The 15,582-nt window shown below is 43.3% G+C and overlaps 1 long non-coding RNA gene across 1 annotated transcript in view; it reads right to left on the minus strand.

Moving 5' to 3' along the window:
* Positions 1 to 10,187: 10,187 nt before the first annotated feature.
* Positions 10,188 to 15,582, minus strand: part of LOC310673104 — a 56,434-nt gene continuing 51,039 nt past the window's right edge. Inside the window, exon 3 of the long non-coding RNA XR_014508855.1 lies at positions 10,188 to 10,374. This is a non-coding gene — a long non-coding RNA (uncharacterized lncRNA). The remainder of the gene's footprint in view (positions 10,375 to 15,582) is intronic.

Genomic DNA, 15,582 nt, shown 5'->3' on the forward strand with positions numbered 1-15,582 from the left:
AAGAAACCTCACCAGCAGGCTATCACTATTTTGCAGGAAGGGATTCAAGGGCATATTGGAAAAATAAAATGTGGATGATTCAAGCACTCTGCTGCTGTAGTGCAACAAAGATGCTTCTTTTTTGAAGTGATGGATAATATGCTCCAAAAGTTTGGGATGAACGAATGATTGATGCATACCCGCCAACATTTCTCCAATGATAATAGGAATGTCCTATTCAACAGCAACAACCATTTTTATTTTTATACCCCACCCATCTTTCTGGGTTGCCTCAGCCACTCTGGGCAGCTTCCAACATATAGAAAAACATAATAAAAAAAAATAAACATTTAAAAACTTCCCTATATAGGGCTGCTTTCAGATCTCTTCTAAAGGCTATATAGTTACTTATATCCTTGGCTCAGGGATTGCATCGCTCCATATCCTCCTTTAATTGTTTTAATGTACGATTCTAAATGAACTTATGTGACAAGCGATTCACAAATTCATAAAAATGCAATACAATGCAATAGGTATTTTCCAGGGTGTGTTCTGCAGTCCTCTAGACTGAATACCTTCTCTAAAGTTGTGAGATGGGTGGTAAAGAAGCGCAAGTGTGACTTTGGAAGCCATTACTTCAAGTTTTCATGTCCTTTGAACCTTTTAAAAGAAAAACAGGTTATAGGAGGGATCTAGGGTGGTTGAGAACTGCGGAGTCGCATAACTATACAAAAATAATCACCACACTGATTAGAAGGATGTCAGACTTTTTGAGGGGAAAGAAAAACAAGATCCACAACACTGTGAAAAACTAAGACTTAATTAATATATAAGTAAATTACTGATTCACACTAATATTGGTTTGGCCTAGATTCTGCAGATGAAATGCATTTTTAGCTACTGAGTTACCAGACCAGGTGTGTTGTGCCTGGTGCAGAATGGATTCAATTACTGGCTTCATGCACTTCTCTCTCCATTAGTTCTACTGCATTGCAGACTCTGTGGAATGCATGGAATGGAAAATTAAGATGTGACATCGTTTTACCGAGAAATCTGTGCTCTGGGGCAGCCAGTTCTTGTAAATATAAGCACATGCGGACCAACGAATGTCAATCTAACCTAAGTATTGTGGCTGTTTTTATTCTTGAAAGTCTAAAGAAGGAGAAGACACAGGCAGTATCAGCTTGCAGCTGTTGTTCGAAAGAAGCTTTCTAAAGTTTGTATGCCCTCATACTGGGGTAGGAAACATGTGGTCCTCCGGATGTTGTTGGGCTACAACTCCCATCATCCCTGACCACCGGCCATGCTGGCTGGGGCTGATGGGAATTAGAGCCTAACAACATCCAGAGGACCACAGTTTCTCCATTCCTCTTTGGATGGTAACAGCTGATAGGCAAAATCCACAAACATGAGCATAGCTGATGGGAATTTGTGTTGTGCTCTTGGGGAAATCACCTTAAGCTCCTCCAATTCCTCTCCCGCTTGTTTTGTAAGTCACAATGAGAAGGTAACAGGTGATTTCTTTTCTTTTTTTGCTTTCTTCTCTTCTACCAGTGTCCACTTTGGGTGCATTGATAGCTCCCTGGCAGTGGCTCCTCACTGATCCACACTGGTTTTGTGCGTGTATCTGCAGCTTTCTTGCATCGGGGATTTGGACAGAAAGGAACTCGGAAAGAGCTGCTGCTTTCTTCTCACATTGTTTACATGTTTATGGTTCTAGGAGCGGGCGCCAAATGGATCACATTCTATCCCTCTTCTAGTGCCAGAGTTGGGATTAGTAGCCTAATCCACAGGTCCTCACACGTGGCAGCAGACTATATACGTGCATGTCAACTGCATGCAACAATCTGTGTGCACTCACTGGTGAATGGATAGTAATTTAATACTGGGGTGGAAGTACTTAAGAGTATTTTGGAGAAGGCCAGGTTTAAAAATAATAATAATTGAGGAAGGAGTATTTAATATAAGCAGGATGCCTCACCATTGTGCTGTATTCCCCCACTCCCACTCACAACACCAGTGTCAGATTGAGGGGAATGTGCTGTGCAATGAAATGTTGAATTATGCATATTTACCCAAAGAAGGAACAAAAAGGTATGGGGCATCAGCATCTCTGAATTCCTTGCCACACCTGTGCCACCCTCATATAATAGTGCAAGATGCACTTTGATGCAAGTGGAAGGTATTGTTTTCGTGACCCTAAAGAAGAAAAGGCTACTTGGTTCACGGAGCCTGACACAACTCAGACAGAAGTAGGAGCAGTCTTCCTGACACCTGCAAGATCGAATGCTGCCCTGGAGAGCCTCTAAAATTAGACTGATCCCCAAGACAAATGGATTTGAATTACAACACTGAGATCCTGGGGATTTCGAAATTTCATCCACAGCGACCATATGTTTGAGCCTGCCATATCTATATGTGAGCATTCTCACATATGTAGCTCTGGCTTAAAGCATTGCAAAGAAAATATGACACTTCGTGTTTTCAGAGAGGGGGAAACCCGACAATATGAGTTATATGATCCACATATTTAGGGAGGTTAATCTGGGTTTTCATAGCTCTCACAGTTATTTGACCTCTCCAGCAATGCCTGCTCCTCACCAACAGTGTGTGAGAGAGAGTAGCCAAATTTACACCTGTGCTTCTCATGCACTGTGCTGTGGTCCTTCCTAGGCTGTGCTTATGGTACATTATAATGTGGTTAGATCGTAGACCGTGCACTTTCACTGTCTGGGTTGGTCCACTGCAACGATTCGGATACAATGGACCTTAATTTGGTGAAGACTGCTGGAATAGATGTTTGTGATTAATTAATTAAACTTGCATAGCTGTTAGTAAATTATAAATAAATCCACACAGCAATCAAAATAATCTTGTTGGGTTAAGATACCCTCCACACTTACACATTTATGATTCTGTAAGCTGGAAAGCAAGCAATCACTCAGTGATCCTTATGAGGAAGTTCAAACTCTGTGGCATAATTGCATGAAAAACAACATGGTCACAGGAGGTATGTATGGCAGAGGACGGGAGGGCCAGAATGGTGGGCACAGACCACTGAGAAGCCACAGCTACCTCAGTGCAGGATTTTGTAGTGCCACCTGTCTCCTGCTCCTAAAAAAGACAACTTACAGCAGTTCCTAGCTCCTAAAAGCTAATACAGATATCCGTGTGAGTATAGCCTACTATCAGCTGCCACCGGTTTACTTTAACTTCTTAGCATCCCAAAGCCACCAACCTGCTATATGTTAGCTCTGTCCTGCTGCTCCCGTAAGCCACATTTTGTAGGCAATTGTGATATCAAGTAGCCAGGTGGGAGACAGAGGAACATCAGATAGCCTTTCTTGTGAGGTGGGAAGAAATGCAGAAGGAGAACAATTACTTCTTCCTGTTTTTTAAAAGGTGGGACAATTTGCACTCTGGTAGTTCACACACACACACACAGAGAGAGAGAGAGAGAGAGAGAGAGAGAGAGAGAGTCTATTTTAAAAAGCAACCCTGAACACTAGTAGGGGGAGTTGGAGAGGACTACTCTCAAAATAAAGTCAAGATAACCCTCTTGTCAAGTCCAGCTGGCATCATGTCACCAGGCAAAATGCAACATGTTCAGAACAGAAGCGCTGGCTTCGAGGGGTGATATCTTGACCAATACGGTGAATAAGAGCCTCAACTAAATATTTGTTGCGCATTAACCTTATCTTCTGGGAAGGCCCTTTCTGAAATTGCCATGCCTCAGACAAGCACGGGCCTCAAGCGTTCGCTTCCCCTCTGGCCTGCTTGCAATGGGCTGGCTCCTGTCCCCAGGGAGAGAGATGGCAAAGGGTCCTGGGATTGTCATCTGGTCCCTGAACTGTGCCGCTGTCCCTTATTATTTTTGTCTGCAAAACCCACTGAAGTAAATATCAAGTAATTATGGTGTTCTGAAGTGACCTTATGGAGCATGTGCTCAATTCCGTGGATCGCGGCCAAAGCTACTATTGTTGAGCTGATGCCAGGGCTTGGGAGAGCCCTGGCTCCCACTCACTGTTTTCTTTGGCTGAGCTCTATGGATTCTCAGCCTGGCAAGAAAGGCCCATTTTAAAAGTACTGGCAAGGGCTGTGCGGTTTGTCACACCATGGCACATGATTTAGGGCCTTGATTTAGGCTCAACACTGGAGCCTTTTGTTTAGCTGTGTTTGTACATCATTTGCAACTTTGTATTAGTTAATAAACGTCAGTTTGCTAAGAGTGTGGCACCGTCCGTAGAGCGGGGCAGGGTTTTCCCCTTGGATATACAACCTATGGTGAAAATAAGTGAGCAGATTTAGAACTGCTGTACCCATGAGGCAGAGGGTACAAAACCTACATAAATAAGGGCTTTTAATACAATGGCTGCTTTGGCAATAAATCTAAAATAATTGGGTACTTAGTTGAAGCAGGAGAGTTTCTCAGCAGTGTCATAAGTATTCCTGCTAATAAACATGTATCACTTCTGATTCGCTGTATTTCTGCTTCAGCATGGCTCGTGCTGATGGCATGCTATGCCTTAGGCAGAACCGTATCTATAAAAGGACACACCAAGAGGCTGTCCCAGGCTCTGTGCCTTTGTTAATGCACAAAGACAGGAGGAAAGCCATCTCCAGTGAGCCTCTTTAGAAGCATGAAAGGGAAGTCTTGAGCATAAACAGTTATTGAATTTTAGCATGCACACACATACACACATGGTATTTGTGATGCATTCAGTGCTCTGTGTTTGCCTGAGCTTGAGTCTGGACTAAAGTCATGTTCTGATTCGATACATGATATCCAATCACAGAACATTTCAAGATTTGGACCTCTGCCATTGGCCCTTAAACTCTGAGTCATGATTCGTAGCTTGGAAGTTTAGACAGCCAATCACGTTGGAAGTGGGAGTGGTCCAGGCCTTCAGAAATGTATATAAGCAGTTGCTTTGCCCCGTTGTCCAGTTCCATTAGTTCAATCAAGGTTCTTGCTGTTATCACTGTGTCTTGCCTTGTGGGAACCCACCTACACTTCAGTATTGAGAGCCAGTGTGATGTTATTGTTACGAATCATCACTCAGCCATCTGGCTGACCATGTATGCCACCCTGAGTTCCTTGAAGGGAAAGGTCATATATAAATGTAATAAATAAACAAACAAACAAACTGTGGCATTAGATACTGCAAGATGTGCCAAGGTAAGGAGACAGAAGAAGAAGGAGAAGAAGAAGAAGAAGAAGAAGAAGAAGAAGAAGAGGAGGAGGAGGAGGAGTTTGGATTTGATATCCCGCTTTATCACTACCCTAGGGAGTCTCAAAGCGGCTAACGTTCTCCTTTCCCTTCCTCCCCCACAACAAACACTCTGTGAGGTGAGTGGGGCTGAGAGACTTCAGAGAAGTGTGACTGGCCCAAGGTCACCCTGCAGCTGCATGTGGAGGAGCAGAGATGCGAACCCGGTTCACCAGATTACGAGTCTATCATTCTTAACCACTATACCACACTGGCAGGAAGAAAACCTGCCATAAAAGAAATTGAATGGAAAAGGAAATTTCCCAAAACTATAGAGTCTAGAGAAGTCATGGTGTTGCTAGTGTGATGACTAGAAGATCACTAAGCCAGAAGGAGCGTATGCCACCCCTCCAAGCAGTCACAACAAGACCACACCTTCTTGCCCGTTCCCTGTCTCGAGCTCTAGAAAGTTTCTGGGGTGTTATTTCCAGTCACAGAAGGGAAGAGAGCTTGGTATTGCTGAAACTCACCTGCCAGGATTCTAAGATGGACCTGGAAATGATTGTATCAGACATCACATTAGAGCCATAGTTCTTCTTTGTTTTGTGCATCTCCCATTTTCTAACACACAATCATGAGGACTCGAAATGTTCATTTAAAGAAAGCTGAATAAGAATCTGCAGACCAAGTATACAGACACAAGCGAACACACAAGCAGAAAGCCCATGTGTACGTACAGACCTCGAGAATACTTTCATTTGCTAAGTCCTGCAATCTTATTGTCACCATTCCAGAAATGTCAGCTATGGAACAGTGAGCCACATCTTGTTCTCCCTCTTGGATTAGCTTTGAATCTGCCAACTTTAAACCCCTCGGCTTCAATCCTATACACACCTCCTTTAGAGTAAATCCCGCTGGGCTCACTGGGACTTACTTCTGAGTAGGCAAGGCTCTGTCTGTTGGTTGCTTTTTATCATGCGTAGCAGAAGCGGCACAGTTTGTTTTCAACAACCAGCAGATCTTAGGTCTGCTTAGCTGCTGCCAGTGTGGAAGGACACATAATTGGCTTCTAGCGAGTATATAAACTACTCAAAGATGCTAATGTTACAATTAGCACTTGTAACCTCACGGATGGTGCCGGATATGACGCCTCTAAGGACACAACCGGTGCTGTATGTGTGTGTGTGTGCCAAGGAAATTTGGATTCTGTGCCAAGAACAGTGACACGCTGCAACCTGGAGGCATCATACAAATTAAGCAAAGCTGCACACAATGGCTTGTTCCGCACAATTTGCCCAGCTTCTATTAGCTGGCCAGGAGCAGGGGGGACACAAGAAGCAGTGATGCCAAGCACTGAAGATCATTTAAAATTTTGAGGAGGACTAGAATCTCCAGACCCTTTTAATATGGTTTGGCATTATTTTATTCCATACACAGTAAATAATACATTTTCCAGACAACAATAATCACAAGCTTGGCATATTTGGCAATTTGCATGAATATCATACATAATTTTGATAGTTTTTATCTTTTCTGATGTTAACCTTGCTGTCTTCCTTACATAAGAGAACTATTCTACTCATCTATTGCTGTGTTCATATAGCATACATGCCTAAGACAAAATTTGGTTCTCCACCTCTTTTATGTTTCCCCTTTTTGGCTTTGTCCTTGTGCTCCTTGTTTGGTACCTATTGGGGAGGGGGGGAATGTGATAAAAATTGTTTACAAAAAAAAAAAAGGATGGTTGTGTTTGGTTTGCATATTTTTGGTACGTGCAAATTAGATAGATTTGCTTTTAAATAAGAACTGAAAAGAATTTCTCTCCCACCCTTAGCAGTGAGACCCTCTTTTCCAATGAAAGAAATGCCTCAGTTTTGCCCAATCCTTTTTGTGGCATTTCATTTCTTTCCCTTTATTGCTTCCTAGTGAATAGTATGAGAATGACCTGGCTTTTAGCACCAGCCGATCAGTATCCTTTGCCACTCTCAATCGCTTTCACTCATTCCCTCAGCAGTACTACCAACAGCAGCAGCAGTCTGGCTTCTCTGGAAATTTGGTTCAGAGCATCCTCATGAGAACTCTTTGCTTGTGAGGCTCACAAAGGCAGACATGACTTTCTCTCTGGGATTTAGGCCTTTTAAACAAGTTAACCTTGGCTATAAACTTCCCAGTAAAACTCCGTTCAGCTGCAGCTTGGATGACAGAGGTTGATATTTATTTTTGCTAAAAGGGAAAGAATGATACAGTGATGCCAAATGACTGGGGAGCGACCTGGACCTGACTTTGACATATGAAGCAGAGAATAAAGTTGGGAACTCTGAGAGCATTTCTGAGGAATGCCAAGGGGAGCCCAGAATAAGTAGCTGTACAGAGAGAACAGGCATTTCAGCTGTGAGTTAGCATTGAAGCTTATGTGTGGTCAACATGTTCGGCATTCCTGAGTTTGACAACAGTGGGCTTTAAAAAAATAAAAACCAAACCACCAGCATGTTAATTGTGATTAATTGATGATTTTCTGGAGCCATTTCAACTGGGGTTCAGACCTAGCTTCAGCACCTTAAAACCATCTTGGTCACCCTGTAGGTGACCTCTGTTAGTTCTCCTTGATCTCAACAGATTTCAGTACCATCAACCATGGTATCCTTCTGCAGTGGCTGTCCAATTCGGGGTTTGGTGGTACTGCATTGCAGCAGTTCCACTTATACTTGGATGGTTGGTCTCAGAAGCTGATGCTGGAGAAATTTGGCTTGGTCCCGTAGAATTTCCACTCGGGGAACCATTAAGGTTCCATTATACGTTCCATTTCTCCTTCTCTCCTTCTCTCAAGAGTAGTGCTCAGGGTGCTGAACCAGTGCCTAGCTGCAGAAAGGGCCTAGATGACCTCCCACCTGGATTATTGCCAAGTCTTGTATGTGGGGGATGCTTTTGACGATGGCCTGTAAATTCCAGCTGGTGCAGAATATGAACATGGGACTGCTAACTGGGACCAAGATTATAGTGAGTTATGATTAGTTGTTCATTGCCCTCAAAAAAGATTTGCATCACTCAAAAAAAGGGTGGAAATTTGCATATGATCATTTATATGTACAGACACATATTTAGAAATAATTACTATAATTACTATGATATAAATGTCTCATGTGCCTGTTCAGTCTGATCTGTTGATAAGTTGCTGCCAATTGTTGTGGCACCTCATCAATGAACTGAGGAGACCCCTGCTTTCTTTTCTTCTGGTTCTTTGCCTTTAAAGCTCAGTTGGGATAGGCCTCAAATAGAGGACATTTTCAGATAGAGAACCGTCCCCTGTTAAAAAAAAAAGGCCTCTGTAAAAAAATGGCCACTCTGCCCCATAGCTGTCAAGTGTCCCTTATTTGAAGGGACAGTCCCTTATTCCAGCGCTATGTCCCGCTGCTGTCCCTTATTGATGGATGTCCCTTAAATGATGTCCCTTAAATTTCAAAGGAAGCAGCTCCTCTCCCTCCCTCCCTGCAGGCCAGGAAGGAGGGAGGCTCCAACTGTGTTGCTCACCCAATAAGAAGTCTAAGAACGACTGGAGGGTGGAGCTTGAATGCCTTGTGTGTGGCTAGTTAATGCAAGCTGAGGGGTTTTTTGAATGCTGGGTGCCATTTTGTTGCACGTGCTGCTGCAAACTTTGCAGTGCAAAGCCAGGCCAGGGAGCCATCTTAAGTTGAGGCTGCATAGGCCTTGTGGTGCATGTGATGCAGATTCTATTCAGTTGAACCTCTAGTTACAAAATTGGTTGGTGTTCTCGAAGCTACCAGCATGAGTTTGACCAGACTGCAGGAGGACAGGAAGACTGGAGTGCCTGGAACAGGTGAGGCTGCAGGTCCCTTATTTTGGCTGCTGGTCCCTTGTTTTCAAGGCTGCTGGTCCGTTATTTTCAAATCTGTAAGTTGACAGCTATGCTCTGCCCATTATTACACAAATTTCTATATGCTAATTTATATGTATAGATGCTTCCTTATAAATTAAGATAGTGGACAGGGACTCATCAGCATTGCATTTGGCAGTGTCCAGCTATCCTTTGAGCAAAGTTTTTAAAAATGTAAGTGGAAGGAATGGGATGGAAGGGGGCAGAAGATTTGGGGCTCAGTTCCAAAGACCCAGGTTTGGGGGCTCTAGGCCTCCCCTAGCAACCCCATGCAGCTTGGTTCATGATGTCATTCCGGTATCATATCTAGTGATTCAGCTGCATTGCTAGAGCTTCCCACCATAATTAGTCCTCTTGCCATAGCTCAGGCTAATAGCTCACCTCTTAGCTTTCGGCAAGTTATAAAATGGAAAATCTTAGTTATGGGAGCTTCACTGCATGGTGTGTTGTAATTTTTGTCCCTGAGTCATACAGCAAGAGCTTTTTTATAATATCTCGTGTTTTCTCTCCCTGGAAATGATTACATTTTGAGAGTCCCAAAAAGACATTTGAGATTAATTTCCCAGTAAGGGATGAAGATGCTGCAGACAACACTCTTCCACCCAGCATGTGAACGGGCTGCAAATCTTCTGCCTGTTGAGTGGCGTTGGCATAAACACACGCCGCATCTAGGACAAGAATGCAATTCCATGCAGCCCGCTCTGGACAATATAGGAGAGAAGTTCCTTACCATGTAAGGAATGTACATGTTTGATATAAGGGAGATGATTCAAGAAGGCAAAACAGAGTCTGTCTTCCCAGAAAGCAAGAGCAACGGGTGTCAAAAAGTATTCTAGGAAAGAACTGGCAGACAGTTTCTCGTGCAATGAGCTGTAAAACAGACACAAATCAGTCCAACGTTTATTATCGGACTCCAGCAATTTAAGCAAAAGTGTTGTGCAGAACACATCCCAAAGTACGTAAAATCAGATGAAAAATATGTACTGGTGCTGCTAAGTACATTTTCTCAATAGACAAGAGGAACAAATATCTTCTTTGTAAAATGCATTTTATTCCAATCTCAGTAAACGTAGATGGGCATCCCCATCTTTAATGGTTCAGCCTGCATACCTGCCAGTAAAGCTCCAAACTGCCAAGATTTGTGATACAGTATGTGCACCATGTTGAGAACTTGCTTGCAGTGCCAACGGTCACTTACGATCAGGCTGGGGTCAGCATAACCCCTGTGGAGATGCATGTCAATCCAGCAGCCAACTCCCATCCAGACCAGCTTTCTTTAGCACTACAGACCAACTGGCATTCAACGTTAGCAGCCATGTGCAGAAAAATAAGGCAAACCATGAGCACTTTGCATGAGTTCACACACGTGTGATCAGACCAAAACAATGGAGGATGACTTGCATTTACAACTCAGCCATCCTAGATAAAACTTTGAGAACGTGGCTCCATATTTCCTTGCATCGCCTCAAACACAGTGTTTTTCCACGGAGGAAGCTCACACCATCAACTGCAAGTCATCACATGATAAGCCACAGAATGATGAGCCACCCAGTGGTGACCAGGCATGTGTGAATCAGCCTGAGCAAGTGAAGACAATAATGAAATAGATTAGTAGTGATCTAGGGTTGCTGGGTTGTTGTTTTTTTGAGAAAACTGATTGAGGTCAAATGAGTCATTTAGGAGTGTTATTTGTGTTGATCTCAGTAGCTGGTTCCAATTCTGGTGACTCAGAAGTGCCTTAGTGCCACTGCTTCTGAGTGAGGTGCCCACCTCAAGTGGCAGAAGTGCTAGAGGCAGTGTTCTTCCTGTCCCACTGCTACCAGCAGCAGTGGTGAGAGGAGGCATTCCAACGTGTGGTGCTGTCACTCGTCTTTCCCTCCCCTGGGTTAAGAAGCTGAGCAACAAGACCTTGAGGAGCACCCCAATTCCCACTGAGTTCAGTGAAGGCCAGGATGTGGGGGCAGCAGAAGTGGTGAGGTGTGGCACTGGTGGTGCCAATTCCCGTTTTGTCTCAGTGGTCGCCCCTGCTTATCCTTGCTGATGCAGTCGCCACTGAAACAGATCTCACCTAGTTCCTGTCTTTCCTTACTCCTTTAGGCCATCTTGTTTGTGAACAAGTCATGGAAAGTCACTCTTCGTTGATGAAACAAATTGCTGGGCTGACTTCTTGTTTATTTCTTGAAACATTTACCGTACTTTTCCGTGTATAAGATTAAGGGGGGTTACTTTAAAATAAGGTTAGAAAACTAGGGGCATGTTATACACAGTTGTGCATAAGCCCATTTTCTAAATTTGGGGTCCCCCAAAGTAGGGGGCTTCTTATACATGGGGGCATCTCATACACGGAAAAATATGGTATATGTCACTTTTAAGAGGTGAAGTCCTCTTTTGGTGACAACTTCCAGTAACATATGACAACAACAACAGCAACAACAATATTGGTGGTGCCAAACCCCATAAATCGCTGGCCCCCTCTCCTAGGTCAATCCCCTGGCCCCCTGCCTCCACCACACACTCATCAGAGCCCTGCTAGTCCCTGACAGCCTGTCATGATAAGGCCTGCCTCGATATATCCATTTGGCAGCATGTTTTACAAAGGTTCCTCTCCATCTGCTTGAAGCAAAGGCTTCTATGGCTTGGTTACATCATGATGGACAAGGGAAAACTCAAAGCTGTTTAGGTGAACTGAACCTCTATTGTTCTGTATCTGTCATAAGGGGCTGTTTCTGCCGCACAGGGCACACAGAGTGTTTTCTTGGCCGTCAGGCAAACTGCTGGTTATTTCTTGGTTTACCAGCCTCACAGTTATAATAATATACAATGCACTTCCTCGTGGCTCCTTTGACTCCTAAAATGATAGCCCAGAATGCAATGCAAGATGACATAACTATACACACACACACACATCCGTGCTATATGGCACATATAACTGAATACAGTTTCAGCCATACCACAAATTAAATGTTGCTGTGATTCTCAAATTATGTTCTATCATGCAAAAATGGTGAATTCTCTTAGGTCAATGGGTACAAGGAGCATCTTCTCCCACAGCATATGGTTTCTAGACAAGGAGAACAGGAATGGAAGCCAACTCTGCGAGGGAATCTCACCACTAGCCCTTTTCTCCATTTTTGATGCCATTTACTTACTCAAGGAACCCAGGCAATGTTTTCCCTGAACTGCTCCCCTATTATTCTTCATTTCCATAAAAAAAAAAAATGCTGGTGTATAGTATTTTTTTGAGCTTTCATTGCATTAGCAGTACATACTTTCCAGTGTGACCTGGCACTATTATCTCACCTGGTTTGGAGGTGTGTTTTTTTTAATGCCTCTCTTCATTCCCTGACTGCTATTGTGCCATTATTTTTACCACCCCACTTCCCATCAGCTGACAAGTTGCTTCTTTTATTGCCAAAACCTCAGCAGCCTCCTTCCCTGGGCCTGCCTCTCAGAGCCAGATTGCTGTTGAGCCTTGCCCTCATTACTCCAGTATACATGGTGCATCCATGTTCCATAAGGGAACAACCAAGATGCTTTCAAAGACAGGCATTTTAGGGAGCAAAAACTGTGCCATACCCTGTATTTCCGTCCCTGAGAGCTGAAGCAGTGTTTATTTGATTGTTTTCTGCCTCTGCAAATGTGTTTTTTGAAAAGGGTTTGATAAAAGAACACTTGGCCATGCTAAGGGAGTTGACACCTACTGGCTATGTTTCTAAAAGTTTAGTAGAATACCAAGATATCAATCAATTTTTAGTAAGAAGTTTCTTTTGTGATGGATTAGCCAAGCTCTTACTGAGTTTGTTTATGGCTTCTCTGCTAATGTTGTCTTTGTGAGAGTTCCAGTGATCACCATTAGAAATAAGGTTGCAGTCAGGGTTGCTCTGGCTTAACCTAAAGAAAGATGCACAATATTTTCACTGGCATCTACTAGGTCCTTCCTAACTGCATTTAGAGTTGCAGGCGTGTTCATGTGTGTGTGTGTGTGTGTGTGTACACACATCATGATGATGATGACACACACACACATACACAGTTCATACCAGCGCCCTGGAGTTTACTACAGCAAATAAGGGGTGCAAGGACTGCAGTTACGCAAATAGGATATGGCCTGCGTCTTTCAAACTGTTCCCCATGACCAGCTGGATTGTTGCATCCCAAAAAAAGCAATGTTTTCCCACAGGGCAAAGGTTGTCCCCCTTCTGCTCACATATATACTGAGAAGAACATTATGTTCCAGTGCACTTGCTAGAAGAGAATTATGGGGCTGCTGGCCCTAAGGGATGATCATTAAAATGCCTTGATACTGAAATGTTCTCAGCAGCTTTGACGTCTATGAAAAGCCACATGGGAAGGGTCACACTTCCCTGTGAAACAGTTTCACCTTAGGAACACAAGACAAGCTGGCTTGGTTTTTCCTGTTGTCATTTCCTCAATATTATTAGCTTACCTCCTCCTTCCAAAAACACCTCCACCGTTGGTCCTACCAAACATCTATTATTGTCTTTTACTGATCTGCTATTTTGAGGCATACCACATCCTTTCAATGGGAAGTACAAAGATCAAAACAAATCATAAAAGTGGTTAGGCCAAGATATTCAAACTAATCAGAAAGACAGGCAGAGCAAAAATAATAATATTAAGAAGAGAAGAAATGGAAGAAATGAGCTAACAGGAAGGGTTTGAAGCTCAAAGAGTGCTTTCCAACTGAAAATAAACTGAAAGGGCTAGGTTTTAAAAATTACTTTATCAGCCTGTTCTTCCACACATAAACACACAAATATCCTGTCTCAGGCTCAAACCAGAAGTGAATGGTTCATAATATTATTCCAGCTCCACTCACATATAAAATGTAAGGCAGCCTTTAACAAGAACCATTTGCTCCAAGAACCTTCATTTGTTTTGGGCCCAAATAAGTACTTACCACAATCAAATGAGGTTCAAGAGAAGAGGGGAGATTCACAGCCCCTCTCCCACATGCTCCTTTTACTATTCAAACTTTATATGTGAGTGGGCCAGCCTTGAAAAAAAGAGGTTGTTATCTGTGATTACCACACTGAGCTTGGCCCTCACACATTGTCTCCTAAGCCAAGACATATGACCAGATAAATAAACGTTTCTGATTTGGGAACTTTCGGGAACAGATCCTGACTTCACAGAATGGACCCATTGCTTCTGAGATGCCAAAGACTGAATTGTGTCCTAGGAAATCAAAGTAAATTATGCTGAGGAGAACTGCTGTTGTGACACTGGGACAACGGGAGGCGCAACAGTCAAGTATCAGTGATCTTCAGATAATGAAGTCCATTGCCTGGCTCACTTTAGAAAGCGCCTTTAGTGAATAGAGGCAAAACGTGAAGGAGTCAATACACTCCTCAGACCCCATGGTAAGAAAAGGGACTCCTGTGGCTAAATACCGCCCTCCCATGGCTGAATTTCAGACTCTGTCAATAATTGCTGGAGTTAGCGAGGTCTTTGACAAGGATGCTGGTTTAACAAGCAGCAAAATGGGTCCTGTGAGGGAGACGAAACGTCCATCAGATAGACATTTTGAAAAGCACGTCATCTGTTCCTGTTGAGGTCAGAAGAACTAGATGACCAAGGCTCTCTTAAAAAAATATTTCTTCTTAGGGCAAGGTTTCCTATCAAGGCTAACCATTTGGACCATCAGGGCCTCAGGAGCAGTTTAGGCACTTTATTTAGGACAGAATTTTAAAGACCCAGATTTGTGTGAAGGTTTGGTTGTCAGGTAATTTCCTAGAGATGGTGCTTTTAAATTTAGATGTTCAAAAGCAAGTACTCTGTTCCTCCAACAGTCTTCCCACCCATCTTCATTCCCTTCCTGTGCTGGGGCAAATGTAGTTTTACTAGCCACAGCAGAGGTCCTCCAATCTTGTACTTTATTCTTAGCCAACCTCTTTTGATGGAAAAACTACAATGGGTATGTACATGTGTCCTCCATTCCTAGTTGAACAATAGAGCACCCAGCCAAAAACACAAGATCCTCCTTTTGAAAACATGGGTCTTATTTTCCCTTGGAGAATGTCGTGCTGATTTCAGGAAGCTAGCTATATAAAATGAGCTACCTAATGATACCATCATCCCTGTCAGCCAACCTAGCACAAATCGACAGGAATCAGATGCACTGTACACACATAGTGCTATGCATCTATCCTTGTAAGTAATGCCATGTGCATAAAGGAGCATCAAGCACGTCTCTGGTGTATATTTTTGCAAGCTAGTGTTGTGGCCAAGTTACCGCATTCCGCTATATTTAACTTTCTGGCCCTTTATCGTGTATTTGGAGCTTGCCGTTCAGAATTTGTGCAAGCATTTATATCACCATCTCTGCTTCAAAACATTTCCCAAAATACCCTGATTACAGATCTGCACCGTCTCTTGATAATTTGCCTTGCAATGTGGCAGGGAGTGGCTCTGTTTTCAGTAGGGTAGGTCTGGCTGGCAGTACTCTCCATGCCACCTAAGACGCTGACTTCAGTTCCC

Source organism: Podarcis tiliguerta (genome assembly GCF_965153285.1).
Source record: "Podarcis tiliguerta genome assembly, chromosome: 2".
NCBI classification, from domain to species: domain Eukaryota; kingdom Metazoa; phylum Chordata; class Lepidosauria; order Squamata; family Lacertidae; genus Podarcis; species Podarcis tiliguerta.